General features: G+C 43.5%; 2 protein-coding genes across 22 annotated transcripts in view; one reads left to right on the forward strand and one right to left on the reverse strand.

Annotated features, from left to right (window-relative positions):
* PCM1 (pericentriolar material 1) overlaps positions 1 to 2,582 on the reverse strand; it is a 90,895-nt gene extending 88,313 nt beyond the window's left edge. For 6 of the 21 annotated variants that reach the window (XM_027529871.1, XM_027529876.1, XM_027529873.1 and 3 more), the window contains exons 1-2: positions 2,181 to 2,581; positions 222 to 292 (exon numbers count right to left, since the gene is read on the reverse strand). The gene's annotated coding sequence lies outside the window, so the exon portion shown is untranslated. Of the gene's footprint in view, positions 1 to 221; positions 293 to 2,180 lie in introns of all 21 variants that reach the window. The other 15 variants (XM_027529869.1, XM_027529864.1, XM_027529866.1 and 12 more) reach the window with 4 other exon arrangements.
* Positions 2,583 to 2,714: 132 nt separating this feature from the next.
* Positions 2,715 to 14,853, forward strand: part of FGL1 (fibrinogen like 1) — a 53,927-nt gene continuing 41,788 nt past the window's right edge. Inside the window, exon 1 of the mRNA XM_027529884.1 lies at positions 2,715 to 3,165. The gene's annotated coding sequence lies outside the window, so the exon portion shown is untranslated. The remainder of the gene's footprint in view (positions 3,166 to 14,853) is intronic.

The raw sequence follows: 14,853 nt of genomic DNA on the forward strand, positions 1-14,853 counted from the left end.
ATAAACTATTGTAGCATTTAATAATTACGAATGACATGGCTCTTTTCAAACAAAAGTATGAAGACAGACCAAAGTGGCACAGTAAAAAGCAGGCCAAACAGGGCAGCAAACCGAGGCCGTTCATTTACTACAGGCACTGGTACTTTATAACCGTATCCAGCATCAAGTCTTCTTCAAATAGAATACAAAAGCCAATAACATATACAGTGATGTCAAATTACCTGTTTAAAATCTAGTTTTCGTAGCTCAGAAACAGCTCCCTTCCTGCTTCACACTTCAAAGCCGTTGTGTGCTTATGATTTAAAAAAAAGAAAAAAAAATCATTTTAGCCCATTTCACTGTGATGTACAGAATATCAAATAGTATTTATAACCTGAAGTGTGCTCAGAAAATCAACAGAAAAGGAAAAATCCAATTAATCAATATTTTAAATTCAACGTCAACGTACTTTAATCCTTTAGGAAAACAAGGCGATAAACAGGTTTAAATCCTCCAAACCTGTTAAGAGCCTACCAAACAGCACTGTGATACCTTAATATCTACTTAGAATACAATGAACTACTAAGTCGCTTCAGTCGTGTCCGACTCTGTGCGACCCCACAGACGGCAGCCCACCAGGCTCCCCCATCCCTGGGGATTCTCCAGGCAAGAACACTGGAGTGGGCTGCCATTTCCTTCTCCAATGCACGAAAGTGAAAAGTGGAAGTGAAGTCACTCAGTCGTGTCCGACTCTTAGCGACCCCATGGACTGCAGCCCATGGGATTTTCCAAGCAAGAGTACTGGAGTGGGGTGCCATTGCCTTCTCCGAATACAATGAAATTATAATGTAAAAACACTATAATGCAATCATCACATAGATTTCTCCATGAAAGTTAAAATCCACGCAAAAGATTACTCTTTCAGATTGACCAAGTCATTAACTTCCTGTCACGCAAAACTATTCCAGAACTTTGCATCCCCGTTGATGAGAACATCTTTTTCTTTATTTAAAAGCTAGATACTTCATTAAAAAATAACCCTGTCACTACAGAAACCAAGGTTTACATTTCAGTTCAAAAAAACTCATAATTATAATGGTTTCTAGCGGCTCTATCTGGGAAGGTGTTAGGGAAAGAAAGAAGCAGGTGCACCCGAAGCTTTACACCACCTCCCACTCCAGTAACCAGAGAAATAGCACAAGGCGGAGTCTGGAAGGCAGTTATGGGGCGGGGGTGGAAGGGGCGCCCAGAAACCCCGCTTCTTCCAGCGTCAAAACACGATCCGTCACCCGTAGAGCCCCCGCCACAGACCTCGAATTGGTCCAAAAAAACAAAAAATTTTTTTCAGATAGGATGAGCTCTAGAGGAATGAGACGCGGGGCTTAAAAGTTTGGAGGCCCCGCCTCCCCAGCGGGGCCTACGACCTAATCCCCAAACACTCGTTTCTGCAGAGCAAGCAACGTTCCTCGAATCCATTTGGCATTTATTATTTCCCCACCCGGGGCCCATCCAAACTGGACCTGCAGTAAGGGATGGCGAAGGGGCGCCGAGGGAGGGCGGAAGGAAGCGCGGTGAAATTAGCATTCGCCTCGCCAGTAGGAACCCCAAAGTCAGGAACGCCTCCCCCGGCCCTTCAGCTCTAAAAACGCCCGGGACGGCGTTAAGTCCTGCTGCTCACGGCCCAACCCCAAAGTCGCACCGCTCCTAACCCGCTCTTCTCCACTCCAAATTCTGGAGCTCGAGAGCCCCACGGAACAGAATTTGGGGGGTAGGGTAGAAGAGGCGCAGATTATGGCCCACTAAGGCCCCTTGCTATGGAAAACAAGACCCCCCCCCCTCCGCCCGCCAACCAAATCGTAGCCCCCACTCCGCTTCCTCCACTCGCGAAGGACATTCCTGGAGCGCCCGAGTCCCCAGGGCGGCCTCCTCCCCGGGGTCAGCAAGAGGGGCGGGGAGGCAACCAGGGGGTCCTGCAGTTGCCGACGCGTCCCTAGATGCTCACCCCGAGATTAGCATCGCTCGGTCTGGGGAAAGGGGCAATCGGCCCGCCCAGGGGACGGGAAGCAAGCAGCAAGGAGCCCCAGCAGAGGCGTGGGCCCGAGGCCAGGCTCTCCAGGGTCAAGTGTCCCAGGGCCGTTGCTCTCCCGCCCCGGCGCCGCGCTGCCCTCGGTTGCCAAGGGCTGGGAACGCGCAGGCATTACCTGTAAACGAAGCAGCCGCTCCTGCCAAAAGCGGAGTAGCGGTCAGCGCCCCCACGACCCGCCACCGGCAGCGGGCCGCCCTTAGAGACCGCAGCAGGGAGAAGCCCCAAGTTCCCTGGCTGCTTAGGGCCCAATGGCCGCCTCGTCTACCTCAGCTCCTCAGCGCCAACCGCCGCAGCCACCGCCATCTTAGGATCTCATTGTGGTGGGAGAAGAGGGGCGGGGGGACTGCAGAGGGGGCAACGCGCCGGGAGACATGCGCCGTCTCCTCGGCAACGGCCGCGCGGGGGCGAAACTCGCCCGGGCGGGAGCCGCAGTGCGATCCGCGCGCTAGACCGGAGTCATGTGACCCGCTGGAGTCGGTGGTGTCACCTCTCGTTCCGGAGCCCGGTGTCGAGTCCACAAACGAACCACCAGAAACTACACATCCCAGAATGCCAGCTCGATCTCGGGTTACACGCTCCCGCTCGTTCGCCACGAGGGATGTGACTACGAATCCCAGCATGCTGTGCGCTTCCGGCTCCTCCACAAGGAAGGCGAGGCCTCTGAGGAAATGGTTGGAGACCTACTTTGACAGATGGAAAACGAGAGGAGGCGCGATCTCGTTTTCCTTGGGGCGGGGGGTAGGGGCGGGATGGGTGCCAGCCCCTGAAAGTGCCGGAAGAAGAGAGACCAGAAACTGGGGTCTCTCTCCACCCATATGTGGGTCGGGAAAGGATGGAACCAAAAGGACCTTTACAATATGGGCCTAATTTTATACGCCTGAGGAGATAAACCCACGCAAGTTTAATAGTCGAAATCGTCCAGTTGGTCAGTGGGAGCATCATCAGTCAGTAATTAATACCAGCTTGAATTCATGCCCTGCTGGTCTTAGAAGAGCCGGATGATTTTCATCAAAATTGAATCTCAAGAAATGTTATCTGAAACCATAGTCTCTGAATTCCCTGTGTATGTACTCTCTTCTCTCATCAGCGACACTGTTAAGGTTAGTAATACATTGACAGGTTCTCTCGTAAACCCCCCAAATGCGGTAAAGTGATAGTTAAGGTCTTCGGTGTGGCTAACTGAAAGCTTTAAACACAGCTCAATTTTTCTTGAGTGCGAGAGCATTTTATTTTTCGACAGTTTGCGGTTGCGGGATAGTTTTGTTTTAAGCAAAATAAGGGTAGGAGGAATGAAGAATACGCATCTGAGTTCCAAGAACAAATTGTTCTTAGTCACCAATAAAAACTGTTAGCAAAACCGATTAGTAGAACTGCATGTCAATACATAATTCAGATAAATAAAGCCCTTCCTGCTACTGTAATTTGCAACTGAATGTAGGTTCAGTTTCAGTGCAGTGATCTTTGACACTTCGTCATACATTTTTAAGTACATTATTTAGATAACAAAAACTTAGTCCCTGCCCTTTGAGAGGTATTTTATTGAATGATGAAGAAATAAGGTATGATGTAAATAAATTCTTTTTTATAAGATAATAAAGTGCTGTGGGAACTCACACCACCGATGGGATAATGGATTAGATTACTCTAGCCCATTAAGACCTTGGGCAAGTTAACCTTTCTGAGCTTCAGTTGCCCCATCCATGAAAGGAGGGACAAGAGCTAGTAACCTTGCCTACCTTGAAAGGCTCCCTCGGCGCCCCGCTCCCCCCACCGCCCCCCCGCCCCCCCGCTTAAAGTAATGTTAATTCTGTAACGGACACCGGTTCCAGCATTTCATCTGTTGTAATTTTTTTAATTCTCACAACTGTCATGAAGATAACTCGTTCTGCATCAGTTCCATTTTACTAATGAGAGGTTAAATAAATCGTCAGAGTTCTGAGGGCTCCAAGTGGGAGAGCCCAGGTTTAAACTGAGGTCTAGTGACCCCTTAAAAGAATTTTTTAATCAAGAAAATGCATGGGGAAAAAAAAATAAGCCATCATCATCACCATTTTGTTTTATGCCTATAATAACATATGCATAAAACAAAATGGTGATAGAAGCTACTGGCATTGAAACAGTTCAAATGGATTCAAAAGCACTACTGAAATCATTGTGGTCATTATTTTATTTTTAAATTTTTTTAAATTTATGAACCCTAAAAAAATGTTAATGTTCTTATGTCTGGTGGTGGGAGGAGCCTGATAAATGTTTATATTAAAATGGGGGCCTCAAAATAAGTATGGGCAGTGGACAGAGGAAAGAACCCAAAAATGATGAAATTGTCCCCAGTTTCTAAAAACTTCACATCTAATTTAGAAAACAACGATGCAAATAAACCAGTTTAGCATCGGTAGTGTTAGTGTATGAATATGGCAAATAAAGATACAGTAAGTGCTTTAGGAATGCAGAGAAAAAGTATGTTCTATTAAATGCTTACGTGCTCAGCCATTCAGTCGTGTCTGACACTGTGACCCTCTGGGCCCGTGGTAGCCCACCAGGCTCCTCTGTCCATGGGATTTTCCAGGCAAGAATACTGGTGTGGGTTGCCATTTCCTCATCCAGGGGATCTTCTGGGCCCAGGGATTGAACTCACATCTCTTGCATCTCCTACCTTGGAAAACAGATACTTTATCACTGGGAAGCTCTGTTGAAGTAAGTATGTTACATTGCCTCAAAGATGGTGATAGTTCTATGATATCTCTGTAGGGTGAAATTAGGGGCAACACCCTTGTGGAAATGTAAATAAGGAATGAGCGGCCTCTAAGAGATACAGGTTGAAACTACATCTCAGCTTTCCATGTTTAAGAAAAACTTAACGTATATTAAAGATGGGTGTGAAGGCCTAAATGGAAGAATGATGTTCAAGGAAAAAAGAGCTATAAGTTAGATAGTATGTCCAAAATAAGCAATAGATAATGCAGAAGACAGACAGGGTCAAATAGAGAATTCATGTGGTGGGGAATGGGGAAACAGGAGAAGAAAGCAAAATGGATGAACAGGTTAGGGCCAAACTGTAAAAAAAAATCTTAAATGTTGATCTGAAAGGTTGGGCTTTGTTCGATAGACAGTGTGGAACCAAATGAGGGTTTGAAAGAGGCAATGATATAAATGAAGTAGTCATTTTAAGACATTAATCTAGTGGCAATGTTTAGAACTGACTAGGGAGAGGACAGAGGAGAGACAAAGAATGGGTGGTAACTGGCATGAAATAATTAAAGCCTGGTCTAAGGTGGTGGCAGAATGAATCAAGTCAAGGGCTTGGAATCTGATGGTTAATTAAATCAGTTGTCATGCTGTATAAAATATCAAAATGTGTTATTGAGATTTAGTATGACACTGAACAGGGGGCACTTAAAATATAATGTTTTGTGCTATATTGTTTATCTCTTTAATGTATTCTGTAAGTTCTTTATCCACAGATAGATTTTAAGTGTGGCTTGAGAAGAAAGCCTGCCTTTTATGCTTCTTTGTATCCCAAATGCCTTGTGAAGTTCATTTTTTCTCATGTTCATTAATTTTGATGTTCATTGAAGACAGTTTTTGCAGTACTTAGTTATAACCTGCAGGTGGCAATAGAACTTAAACGAAAACCCTTCAGAGACCACTGTTTGGTGCAGTTCAGTCGCTCAGTTGTGTCTGACTCATTGCGACCCTGTGAACCGCAGCACTCCAGGCCTCCCTGTCCATCACCAACTCTCGGAGTCCACCCAAACCCATGTCCATTGAGTCGGTGATGCCATCCAACCATCTCATCCTCTGTCCTCTTCCCCTCCTGCCCTCAATCTTTCCCAGCATCAGGGTCTTTTCAAATGAGTCAGCTCTTCGCATCAGGTGGCCAAAGTATATTACTATTATAACTGAATTTAAGATTGTTTTTATGTGATTTTTTGTATATCCAAGAAAATTATTAAGTACAACAAGAAAAGAAATACTGAATAACCCACTTACTAACATAAAATGTAGAATATAATCTGTATATTTAAGGATTCCTTAGCATTCCACCAAGCTTGTTCCTCTTCTTTGCAGACATAAATACTATCTTGAATGACATTGGTGTTATAATTCCTTCATTTTCCTTGTGTAACTATATTTATATATCCCTAAATAGTATATTTTTTAGTTTTGTTTTCAACCTTCATATGCATGATATCATGCTGATTATTTTCTTGCTTGACTTGTTTATTGACTCATTGTTAACATTTCTGAGATTCATCCATGTCGATGGGTAGAAACACAAGATCTATTAAGAGCAGAATGTAAAATTAATTTTTGAATAGTTCTCCAATTGAGTATAACTGATTTGTCTTTACTATTTATCTTAGCTTTGTGAGTAAGATAGCTTTTTGATAAAAAAAAAAGAGAGATTGATCATGTCACACAGGATACTAGTTGGAGACCTCTGGCCTAGTTTTTTCACCTTTTGGTTAAATCTGAGCATTTTACTGCTCTGCCTTAAGTAAGCCCAGAGTTTCTTAATCTTGACATGATTGACATTCAGGGCTGGATGTTCTTTGCTGCGGGGGGCTGTCCTATGCATGGCAGGACCCCTGGCCTCTTCCCACGAGATGCCTGTAGCACCCTGTCTCCCCAGCTGTGACAGTCAAAAATGTCTCCTGACATAGCTAAATACCCTCCAGAGTCAGGGTGGGGTAGGGGGGTGAGGGCAAAATCACTCCCAGTTGAGAAGCACTGTCTAGTGTTTGCAATGAGAAACCACTGTGTTAATTATAATTTTTATGTACTTCTTTTGCTCAAAAAACCTGAATGAAATAATTATATTAATTATCTATAATTAATATAAATAATTAAATCAATTAATTACTATATAATTATATCACATAATTATACCAAATCCACATGCATAAGTAATGTTTCAAGGCTCTTCTTACCATCCTCTGTTTCCCCCATATCTAATTACCATGACATCTCTCATTACTGTTTAGCTCAGACTTTTTATTACTAGATTCCAAAATATCTAATCACCCCTTCCAATGTATAATAATAACATTTACATCAGTCCAAACTGTTCTTTCCTTCCTAACCAATTTATGGTCCTTTTCTTTCAAAATTCACTCATTCAATATATGCAATCCTGTGATTCCAACAATCCCATACATATTTGCATGGCTTTCCAACTGTAGAGGTATAATTACTATACCCTTCTTCATCTATGTTGCTTGTATATATTCTTGGGAGTCTGTATGTTTTTACCCTCCTTATTTATTCACTGTAAACCTGATCAGAGCTGCAGTCATGCACTCCTGTGTACAGTGCTTGCTTCCCAGGAAAAAATCAAGTTAGAGGGATTTTTTTTTAAGGGCTCAGAGGTTAAAGCATCTGCCTGCAATGGGGGAGACCTGGGTTCAATCCCTTGGTCAGGAAGATCCCCTGGAGAAGGAAATGGCAACCCACTCCAGTATTCTTGCCTGGAGAATCCCATGGACAGAGAAGCCTGGTGGGCTACAGTCCACGGGGTTGCAAAGAGTCGGACATGACTGAGCGACTTAACTTTCACTTTCTGGTGATCCAGTGGTTAGGAGTCTGCACTGCCACTGCAAGGATGTGGGTTCAATCCCTAGTCCAGAACTAAGATCCCACATGCCGAGTAGCATGGCCAAAAAAGGCGGGGGGGGAGAGAGGGAAACTGAAGCACAGAGAAGTTAAGTCATTTGCCTAAGGTCACGCAGGATGTTTGTATGCATCCTCCATGCTCTTGACCAAAAAATGAAAAATTAAAAAGATTCTGAGTAGCAATAAAAAACTGGAAAGAAAATAATCTATATTTTTTATGAGCTTCCCACCAACCCTACAACAGGAAAGTAGTAAATATAACTAGATGTCGGTTGTTAATAATTAAATCATGTAATTAAGTGGTAATTATGGAAAGTGAAAAGTGAAAGTGTTAGTCACTTAGTGGTTTCTGACTCTTTGCAACCCCTTGGACTGTAGCCCACCAGCCTCCTCTATCCATGGAATTTGCCAGGCAAGAATAGTGGAGTGGGGTGCCCTTCCTTTCTCCAGGGAATCTTCCCAACCCAGGGATCGAACCCAGGTCTCCCACACTGCAGGCAATTGTTTACCATTTGAGCTACCCAGAAAGCCCCTTATGGAAATACAGGCTAATAGAGATTTTGTGCCTTAATTCATATGAAAAATATTAGAAAGTTATGAAAAGTAATCTTCAGCTTTTACTTTTAAAAACCTGTCATTAAAATTAAAATTACATGAAATAACTCAACAATTGCCATGGGTATAAAGGAGTAATCTGGAGTAACTCAGTAAAAGATGAACTCTGGGTGCTTTTTTCTCCAATAAATAAGGAGATTGTAGGTGACAACTAGATTGGTATATGCATGAAACTAAGGGTGGGATAATGTATCCAACATGATTGGGGTTACATTGAGTCATTTTCCATTCACTCCATTATGTAGGGAGACCCCATCTGTATTTGCTGTGATTTCTGCTCTTTTACCATAAAAATACTTCGCATACCGCATTCCTTCTTCATAAGAAAGACTCTATCTAAGGTCAGGGAGAATTGTCAAAACCTGTGAACTCAGATTAATCAGGTAAGAGAAGTCAGAATGTTTTTTCTTTAGCAGAAGAGTACAAAATTTCCAGAGTTAAAAACTGGAAGATATTGAATGATGGACAGTCCAGTCTAGAGAAGGAAAAAATAAAACCCTGCCAGTAAGAGCAACAGAATGATGTAGGGCAGGGGTTGACAAGCTTTTTCTGTGAAAGGCTAGATATGAAATATTTTTGGTACTGTGGACCATACAGTCCCCCTACTTAATAATTGTGCAGTGAAAGCAGTCTGTGTTCCAACATAACAATATTTTGGAAATATATTGTTTTTATATAAAATATTTTTAAAAACCACTAAAATTTAAATTTTATATAATTTTCACAAGTCACGAAATATTAATCATCACCTAATTTTTTTCCAACCACTTAAAAATATTAAAATAGGCAGTGGGCCCAATTTAACCCAGGTGTCATAGTTTGCTGACCCCTGATATAGAGTACTGAACTTTTAAAGTTTTTAGATAATTAATGATAGATCAAAGGAGAAGTTAGCAACAGAAAAAAAAGTACAGTTTCACTACTTTGCAGGGTGATCATTTTGCAAGGAATCTTTTGAACTATTGAAGAAAGGGAGAATATCAAGCAAATGCAACTGAACAGTATTTGTAGGTGTTAGTTTGTTTCATTTTCTTATGTATTTTCTTTTCCCCCATTCGGGTTAGTTATAGGTATGCATTGCCTCCATGATGGGTTGTCACACTCAGAGACAGAAAATTTTCAGGAAAAAAAAAAAAAAATTAAGGTCAGAGCAGTTTCTATCCCTTAGAATTTGTGGAAAGAGGAAGAACGGATGGGAAGTCAAAAGAGTTAGATGCTGTCCCTTGCATCTCTGAAAAGGAAGGGGAGGAAGGTTTAGCAGCAGTCTGTGTGGACTGATGACTGAGGAGAACTCAGAGGGGCCAGTATCTGCAACAGGAATAGCTGGTTCTCATTGGCCAACGCAGACCTCACCTACCAGAAGCCCCAGAAATCAGTGCAAGTGAGACTGGGTTTCTTCAAGCCCGTAGAATATTGTCTTGAAATCCAATTGGAAAGATAAGAATTACAGTTATCTTTCTCATGTAAGTTTGTGGCATAAGAAATATACCCACTTTACTTACACAGTTCAGATGTCAGCTACCTAACTGATCCCAAGCCCTCAAGGCTGCTGGGGTAACCACATTGCAGTCACAGAAACACCAGGAAACCTGATCTCATTTGCCAACATCTTCTGGAATCCTTGGAGCTTATGTTTTGCTTTATTTTTTGCTTCTGCTGAATTCCCAAGTCTAGCCTCTTTTGGCTATTCTTTTTCTTCATCCCACATCATTCCCAAGGCAAACATGGCCTCTTCCTCTTTATTTTCTCAAAATACCACGGACACAAGGCACCTTTGTCTGGTAGTTTTTCACTGAAGAAAAGCTAGCAGTGCAAGGGGGTGAAGAGAAAGAGGACTTAGTCGTGCTTCAGCAAACATCTTAAAAATGGATATCAGCACCCCTTTCTATAGAGATCTTTGGCCATAGCTGGAATTTCTCACTGGCTGCCACTCATGAACTTTGTCATCTTGATGAATTCTTCACATTCTACTCCCCATTCTTATCTCACTCACTCCTCACTTTTCACCCTCTTCCTCTTGGGTTCCCCATGAAACCTACAAATTCTTCAGCAATTCCTTGTTATCAGAACAGTGTTTTTCCCTTGGTCTTGCTTCTAGCCTGTCCCAGCTAGACCTACCATTAAAATAAACAATGTTCTTCTTCTGCTACAAGAATTAATGTGACCCATTTCCTCAGCATGAAGTTCTAAGAAAGTTGTATCTTCTTTGAATGCTGAAATTATCTGCATAAGACTTAACTATCCTGATGAGCAGAGACTGTAAGAAGAAACATGTCCCTCTACTTCCATCTGGTCAAGGCTATGGTTTTTCCAGTGGTCATGTATGGATGTGAGAGTTATAGTATGGACTATAACGAAAGCTGAACAACGAAGAATTGATGCTTTTGAACTGTGATGTTGGAGAAGACTCTTGAGAGTCCCTTGGACTGCAAGGAGATTCAACCAGTCCACCCTAAAGGAAATCAGTCCTGAATATTCATAGGAAGGACTGATGTTGAAGCTGAAACTCCAATACTTTGGCCACCGGATGCGAAGAACTGACTCATTTGAAAAGACCCTGATGCTGGGAAAGATTGAAGGTGGGAGGAGAAGGGGATGATAGAGGATGAGATGGTTGGATGGCATCACCGACTCAGTGAACATGTGTTTGAGTAAGCTCTGGGAGTTGGTGATGGACAGGGAGGCCTGGTGTGCTGCAGTCCATGAGGTCGAAAAGAGTTGGACGTGACTGAGCGACTGAACTGAACTGAACTGAACCACTTCCCTGACATTTCCTCCTTTGATATTCAAGAATGGAGTGGAGGATGCTTAACTCGGTTCTTAGGAGTCAGTCTAGTCCAAACCCACAGTGGGGAGAGAAGGGCAGACTATGCCTGATTTTCAAGACAGATCCCACGTTTTGTTCTTTGTTCTACTGCCCTCATCTTGTCATCTTTAAAAACATCCCTGTATGATGTGTGGCCATCATTATCCCCTGCAGCAGTGATTCCACTTCTGGGCTCTCAGAAGCTTTTCATGGAGTGTTGGCAAGGAGGTTGGGGGCACTGGGAAGATGTGGAGACAAGGATTCTCCGTAAAATGTTATGCTGCAGCTTTAGGTTGCCCTCAGCTGCCATTGGCACCCCACTCCAGTACTCTTGCCTGGAAAATCCCATGGATGGAAGAGCCTGGAAGGCTGCAGTCCATGGGGTCGCTGAGGATTGGACACAACTGAGCTGAGCGACTTCACTTTCACTTTCCACTTTCATGCATTGGAGAAGGAAATGGCAACCCACTCCAGTGTTCTTGCCTGGAGAATCCCAGGGATGGGGGAGCCTGGTGGGCTGCTGTCTCTGAGGTCGCACAGAGTCGACAAGACTGAATCGACTTAGCAGCAGCAGCAGCAGCAGCAGCAGCTGCCATTGACTCAGGCTCCCACACTTTGCCTCTGATTAGCATAGATCCCTGGAGAGGCTGTAATGATGTTCTAAGGCTGGGTGACCCCACTGCCTTTGTGTAAAGCTAGCAGAGCACCTCAGCAAATGGATGAGAACATACTTCTGAGGCCAGACTATTTCAAGTCAAACTCTAGTATATTTGACCACCTTCAGCAAGTTATTTGCCCTTTTTTATGTCTCAGTTACCTCACTGGCAAAATGGGAATAAAAATAAGAAATACATATCTCAAAGAGCTGTTACAAGGATTAAATGAGTTAATACACAGAAAATGTCACCCAACTCACAGATACAAATGTTTACCCTTATTAAGCTTGCAAAGAAGGCTCTGTGTCAATACTGACTTAGGCCTCAAGTTTTCAAGACCCATTCCTGCATCACATTTTAGCAGAGGTTTCAAAGCATTCACACTATACCAGTTTGGCTAAGTCACAGATGGCTTTAACCGTCGGGACCATTTGACTACCAGTGGATACTGACACCAAGACAAAATCACCACATAAAAGAAACTGGATTTTATTTTGTTGATTATCAAGGGCCACTTTAGTCTTATTAACAGAGGAGTGATGTGGTCACATTTGTTTTTATACAGATAACTTTTTTTTTAACTGCAAAGGAAATATTCACCATGGGAAGGAAACTAGAAGCAGATTGATCACAGAGGAGGTACCAACAGATTATGGGCTTCTTTGGTAGCTCAGCTGGTAAAGAATCCACCTGCAGTGCAGGAGACCCCGGTTTGATTCTTAGGTTGGGAAGATCCCCTGGAGAAAGGAATAGCTACCAACAGATTATACTAAGCTAAGGTGGTGAGGACATAAATTCAGATTGCAGTGGTGATGAGGTTGTAACCAAGGGGCTGATGCTGAGAATTCAGATTTAGGAGGTAGATTCAGTAAGACTTACTAAGGAAATAACAGATGAGGGAGAGGACTGATGTCTGATAATGCCAAGGTTTTTGAACTAAATAAGTAAGTAGGAGTTTTACCAACTCGCTGTGTTCTCCCAAAGGCAAGACTTTTCTTCTGGGGAACAGAAGAGAATGAGGCTGAGTTGACTGTTGGTCAAATGCTTCTAGAGTTACAGATAGAAGTGAAAGCTGGAGTTGGAAATTTGGGAGTTGGTAAACACTGACTTTCAGTGGACTAGCAGAGGAAGAGTAACTACTATATAAAGAAAAGAGGAAAAACTTGGAGGACACCCAGAGAGCTAAGAGGGAAGGGTTTTAGGAAAACTCACTGAAGAGTAAGTCTTGAAGAAGGAGCAGTCTGAGAAATCAATAAATTGCTCTGAAGAGGCTTGCAACCTCACAGTAAGCAGCTGCAGCAAAATGAAGAGATCAGAAGTCACTGGCTTTAGTTGTGGGATTAATAGGAAGTGAGACTAGAGTCAGTGAACATTCAGTTCAGTTCAGTCACTCAGTCATGTCCAACTTTGTGTCCGACCCCATGGCCTGCAACATGCCAGGCTTCCCTGTCCATCACCAACTCCTGGAACTTGCTCAAACTCATGTCCATGGAGTCAGTGATACCATTCAATCATCTGATCCTCTGTTATCCCCTTTTCCTCCCACCTTCAGTCTTTCTCAGCATCAGGGTCTTTTCAAATGAATCAGTTCCTCCAGTCAGGTGCCGAAAGTATTGGAGTTTCAGCTTCAGCATCAGTCCTTCCTATGAATATTCAGGACTGATTTCCTTCAGGATGGACTGGTTTGATCTCCTTGCTGTCCAAAGGACTCTTAAGAGTCTTCTCCAACACCACAATTCAAAAACATCAATTCTTCGGCACTCAGCTTTCTTTATGGTCAACTGTCACATCCATACATGACTACTGGAAAAACCATAGCTTTGACTACACAAACCTATGTTAGCAAAGTAATCTCAGCTTTTTAATATGCTGTCTAGGTTGGTCATAGCTTTTCTTTCAAGGAGCAAGTGCCTTTTAATTTCATGGCTGAAGTCACCATCTGCAGAGATTTTGGAGCCTAAGAAAATAAAGTCTGTCACTGTTTCCATTGTTTCCCCATCTATCTGCCATGAAGTGAGTGTAGAATGCCCTTTTTATGAAGCTTGGTTGGAAAGGAGGGAGAACAATAAGAGGGTAGTTAGAGATGGGAATCGGAGAAGGCAATGGCACCCCACTCCAGTACTCTTGCCTGGAAAATCCCATGGATGGAGGAGCCTGGTGGGCTGCAGTCCATGGGGTCGCTAAGAGTCGGACACAACTGAGCGACTTCACTTTCACTTTTCACTTTCATGTATTGGAGAAGGAAATGGCAACTCACTCCAGTGTTCTTGCCTGGAGAATCCCAGGGACGGGGGAGCCTGGTGGGCTGCAGTCCATGGGGTTGCTGGGAGTCGGACACAACTGAGCGACTTCACTTTATTTTTTCACTTTCATGCATTGGAGAAGGAAATGGCAACCCACTCCAGTGTTCTTGCCTGGAGAATCCCAGGGACGGGGGAGTCTGGTGGGCTGCCGTCTATGGGGTCGCACAGAGTCGGACACAACTGAAGCAAATTAGCAGCAGCAGAAGCAGAGCAGAACAGAAATTCGAGAGGTGAGTAGGAGCAAGAAAATACTAATGTATCAGAGTTCCTATTTCTGACTGGCTAATTTAAGCAATTTTATTGAAGTTTACTGTAAACTGTCAGGCTCACATAATCATAAGGCATCTGGGACCATCAGACTTGAGGATGCACAGAAATTCAGGGAGCTCTGGAAAGCCAAGAAGCAGGAAGCAGAGGGTAGAGCAGCTGTATCATATCCTGGACCTTTTGGCCAGCATGCTGCCTCCTCTGCTCTCCTGGGATGCATAACCTCCTTGTGTCTCTCCTTAAACAGGCAAATTCTGGAGAAAGCACCTAGCGCCCTCAGCCCACTGTCCTCTGGCTCCTGCAGTGGAAGCACAGAATTAATTCCCCAAAAAGTTCTGGAGAAGCCCCAGGCAAAATAGAGATGCTATTAGGGAGGAGAAATAGAAGGGGGAGGCAAAAGAACTGCAGATAACCAGACAGTTCAGTTAACCAGACAGGGCTGTTGTCTGGGGCTGCCTGTTGACTGTGGGTGATGCAGAACTGGTCACTAATAAGTGAATAACCACATGGTGGCGCTAGTGGTAAAGA

Source organism: Bos indicus x Bos taurus, chromosome 27 (assembly GCF_003369695.1).
Source record: "Bos indicus x Bos taurus breed Angus x Brahman F1 hybrid chromosome 27, Bos_hybrid_MaternalHap_v2.0, whole genome shotgun sequence".
Lineage (NCBI taxonomy): Eukaryota > Metazoa > Chordata > Mammalia > Artiodactyla > Bovidae > Bos > Bos indicus x Bos taurus.